We start from the raw sequence: 5,103 nt of genomic DNA, 5'->3' as shown, positions 1-5,103 counted from the left end.
ACGGTAGTAGTTAACTCTCATCATCACACATATTCTCATCAACACAAATACATTTCTTTCGTATTTGGTAATTGTTGTTGTGATTCAATTTATTGTTGTTTATCATCTTTAATGTTATTATCTTGATCACCATTTGTCATTTCAATAATTGACTTTTAGCACAATGAATATAAAAGCTGGTAAAAATTCATCAGCTGATGCTGGTCCACGAACTGATAATTGTAATAATTTAAATATATTATTACAACAATTAATAATTGATCATCTGTTGTCTGTGGACTCATGTAGATTCAATTGATGGATTAAATACTCAGTTAGATTAAATTGTCCATACAAATCCTTGGGTTTTAATTTGGAAGTTCTGGTGGTAAACTAGCAACACCAGTTATTGGTATACCAGCTGCAATATTACGTGGTATTTTTTGTACAACAGAATGATAATGTCTTTGTAATGCAACAAGTTCCCATAATGATGTACAATATGCATCACAACATTCTGGTTCATCAAGTTCTGGTTGATAAAAACCATCAGCAGAATTAGCATCAGTATCAAAAAGTCCCTCAATTGATTTTGTTAGCATTATTATTTTAATAATACCAAGTAGCCTCAATGATCCATGATGTTGTAATTGCAATGACATTGATGTAATTCTCTTGATAAATGCTATTAAACGATTTTGTGTTATTTTTTTTCTACGATTAATCAACACTTGAATTAATATTTCAATGATAATATGACAATTTTGTTGATTTTTCCCAGCATTAATTGATAATAATGAATTTTATACAAATGTACATAAAATCTGTATGAAACAATATTTAATGCTGGTCCTTGTCCAGACGATATTGTAAATACAGTTTGTATACAATGTAATTGTTCATACGTAAACCTAAACTTTTTCTTCCATCAGTGTATTTATGATATTAGCTAAATCTTGATAAAATTTAAGATTAATACAATGTGCAAATTTAGCTAGACCCTCTAAACATTATAGGTAAAACTTGACTATTTGGTGCTTGTTTTAACATTCTAAAATCTATTGTAAATACAATACTTGTTATTTCAGTTAATATTTTTTGTTCTTCAACTTTTCAAGCTCTTTTTCAACAGCTTCTAATTTTTTACTTTTTTCACGTTTACTCAATGAAAGTATACGTTGTTGATGGCTCATTAATTTTTTTTGTGTCATTTCATCATCACGTTTTTTATCAAGATCAATATCTTTTATTCTCAATGACAATAATACTTTAACAAGTTCAGTATGAACCAAGTGACCACGTAATTTAATATATTGGTTTAATTTACGAATAATAACAAGTGATAATTTACCACGTTTATTATCTTTAAATATATTTTTTACACAATTAAATACTTTTTCACGAACTGATGGACGTTTATTGTCCAAAAATGATACCAAAAAATTAGCTAAATTTGTTGGATAGTTGAAATAAAATATGGATATGTTACTAAAAGATCACTAATACTTGTTTATGTTATTTCAGAGAGAGTTATTTCTGGTAATGTAAATACTCTTCTGTCACCTTTTTTTTTCTCAGCTTATGACATGTTACCCATTTTAATTGACGTATTCTATTTTGTATAATTAAATCTTTTTCTTAATAATTTGTTGTTTGTGGACTCATGTAGATAGATTAAATATGATAAATTTGTTATACTTTTAGTACTTGTGTTACTTGTCCAGATGGTAATGTAATATTGCCCCTGGTGGAAATATTACTCCGGCATTACTCCGGCATTATTCCGGCATTTCTCCGTTTTTGGCCCATTTCCGGAGAAATTACTCCGGCATGAAATTGATGGCGGAGAAATTATTCCGGCATGAGGTTGATGGCGGAAAAATTACTCCGGCATGAGGTTGATGGCGGAAAAATTACTCCGGCATGGAATTGATGGCGGAAAAATTACTCCGGCATGAGATTCGTGCCGGAGAAATTATTCCGGCATGAAGTTGATGGCGGAAAAATTACTTCGGCATGAAATTGATGGCGGAGAAATTGTTCCGGCATGAGGTTGATGGCGGAAAAATTACTCCGGCATGGAATTGATGGCGGAGAAATTATTCCGGCATGAGATTCATGCCGTAGAAATTGTTCCGGCATGGGATTAATGCCAGCAAAATTATTCCGGCATGGGATTGATGGCGGAGGAATTATTTTGGCATGGGATTGATGGCGGAGGAATTATCCCGGCATAGGATTCGTGCCGGAGAAATTATTCTGGCATGGGATCAGTGAAGGAGAAATTATTTCGGCATTAGATCAGTGAAGGAGAAAAAACTCCGGCATAAAACTAGTGGTGGATTCATTTTTCCGACATTAACTTCATGCCGACAAAATTATTCCGGCATGAGATTGACGGCGGAAAAATTACTCCGCCATGAGATTGATGGCGGAGTAAATACTCCGGCATGAAAGTAATGTCGGAAAAATTAGTCCGCCACTAGTTTTATGCCGAAGCATTTTCTTCAGCATTCATCTTATGCCAGAATAATTACTCCGGCATAACATTAATGCCGGAGTAATTAATTCGGCATGAGACTAAAAACAATGTAGAAATGTTATATGTTCATTAATTTTATCAAATATATTTATTTAAACTAACCATCACATTTAATGACTCAGAAAAACTAAAATTATATTTTCGGAATGTGGTACGTTTATAATTAACTGCTTTTCCAAGATCTATAAATTTATCATCAATCATATAATGTACACGCTATGATAAATCAGCAGCACATTGACGTAATTTTGGCATAACACGTTGTTCAACATCTTCGTTGTAATAATGTTGCAATATACTAACACATGCATCAACAGCAAATAAACGAACAGAATCTTGTTCATCTCTCGTGCAAGTATAACAAACATTAGAATTGAATCAGATTTTAAATACTCAATTTCAACAACTTTCGCAAATTCTCCCAATTTTGATGATGCTGAACGTCGCCCCATTAGTGTATCATCTTGACATAAATTACAAAAATGATTTCTTAATTCAGCTATTGTTGCTGTACTTACACGTGGATAAGATACACTTATTAAACCACATGTCAATGTTCTTGACGTAAACCAATCACCAGATGCCAAACGTTGTACCAATGGAACAAAATGTATCAACTCACAACGAGTATGTTCAGCACAAAGTGCCAAGGCAATCGTTGAAAGTTTTTTGATTGAATTTAATCGCAGCTATAAAATAAAAATATATTCATTAATTGTAATAAAATGTTCATCATATTTACATTTTAAACAAATTTTAAGTCAACTGATATGATGAAATTAATATAAAAAAAAACCGCTCCAGTTATAACCTCATTGTTACAAACACTTGCTGACTAAGATCGAGTTATTTTTTTTTTTTCAAACATAAAAAACTTTGGTAATATTTGAAAAATAATAATTATTGTACTTACTTGTAAATTTGGATTTTATAAGTCATCGATCAGAACTGCAATTGGATAAAGACTGTCGTCCGTTGGTGAGTCAGCTGCTGCCATTTTGCTGAACCACAAATTTATCCAAGCAGAATTCATTTATTCTGAGTGTTTTAATATTAGCCCTGGGCACAATATGGCTTTTTTTATTATTTTATTTGTTTATTGATATGATTTTCCATTGCCTTATATACTAAGGCACAACACTACAACTTTTTTATTTTAACAAGATAATGAAAAACAATTAGTCCAGTCGAAAGTTGTCTGAGTTTGCTCAATTGTGGGTAAACTTTTGAAAAAAATCATAGGTATAGATGAGAGGGTGGGAAATTGATTGGGATAGAGGAAAAATCGCGGAAAAATTTTTAAAGGGGGAAAAAAAAATAAAAAGTTTTTCTATTTTGAATAGCGGGTAGGATATAGGGTTTACGGAAAATTTGTGAAGGAGAAAGTTGTAGAGAAAAAAATTAGCTAAATTTCATTGTAGGTCATTTTTGGGGTTTATAGAAGGGTTAAGAATATATAAGGGTTTTAAAAATTTTTTGGGTGCGTTCGATTGGAAATCAGGGGGAAATAAATGACGTAGGAATGAGGGTCGCGGTCTCCGTTTTGTTCTGTCATTCGTCGCAGTTCGTCGTACTAGTTTGCGGGCTGAAATAAAATAATAATAACTAAAATATAAAATAAAATAAAATAAAATTGAGAGATATTTTAATTTCCAGATTTTTTAATTTACACCATATTTAATTGTTTAAATAATATATTGTTTAAAGTATTAATAATTGTAACTAAAAAAAATTAATGAATATTAAAATTATTTTTAAAAAAAATTGACAATGAAATAAAAAAAAATTTTTTTTTTTTTTTTTGTTTAAACAATTAAATTATGAATATATAAATTGATAAAATAATAAAAAAATAAGATTTTTTTTTTAATCTAACAACAATTTGGATCATTTACTTTTAGGTCATTTCTGCGATTTTACCCCTTTTTTTCCGCTCACAGTCCCTCAAACTCGGAGAAAATATAAAAAAATTATTATTTAAAAACTTTAAAAATTAATAACTTTGTAAATAATTGTTGTAAAAAAAAATTATGATAGGCTGTCAATCGCTTTTTTCATTTGGATCATTTACTTTTAGGTCATTTCTGTGATTTTACCCCTTTTTTTTCCGCCCACAGTCCCTCAAACTCGGAGAAAAGAAGATAACCGTATTATAGTTAATATTTTCGCTGTTAAATGAAATTGTTGTTGAATTAAAAAAAAAATCTTATTTTTTTATTATTTTATCAATTTATATATTTATAATTTAATTGTTTAAACAAAAAAAAAAAAAAAATTTTTTTTTTATTTCATTGTCAATTTTTTTTAAAAATAATTTTAATATTCATTAATTTTTTTTAGTTACAATTATTAATACTTTAAACAATATATTATTTAAACAATTAAATATGGTGTAAATTAAAAAATCTGGAAATTAAAATATCTCTCAATTTTATTTTATTTTATTTTATATTTTAGTTATTATTATTTTATTTCAGCCCGCAAACTAGTACGACGAACTGCGACGAATGACAGAACAAAACGGAGACCGCGACCCTCATTCCTACGTCATTTATTTCCCCCTGATTTCCAATCGAACGCAC

General features: G+C 29.7%; 1 pseudogene; it reads right to left on the bottom strand.

The window, feature by feature from the left end:
• Nucleotides 1-261: 261 nt before the first annotated feature.
• Nucleotides 262-1,576, bottom strand: LOC122850912 (annotated as a pseudogene).
• Nucleotides 1,577-5,103: the final 3,527 nt, after the last annotated feature.

The sequence above is a fragment of the Aphidius gifuensis genome, linkage group LG3, assembly GCF_014905175.1.
Source record: "Aphidius gifuensis isolate YNYX2018 linkage group LG3, ASM1490517v1, whole genome shotgun sequence".
NCBI classification, from domain to species: Eukaryota; Metazoa; Arthropoda; class Insecta; order Hymenoptera; family Braconidae; genus Aphidius; species Aphidius gifuensis.
Note: the sequence above shows the minus strand (reverse complement) of the source record. Positions and strands in the feature narration are given on the sequence as shown.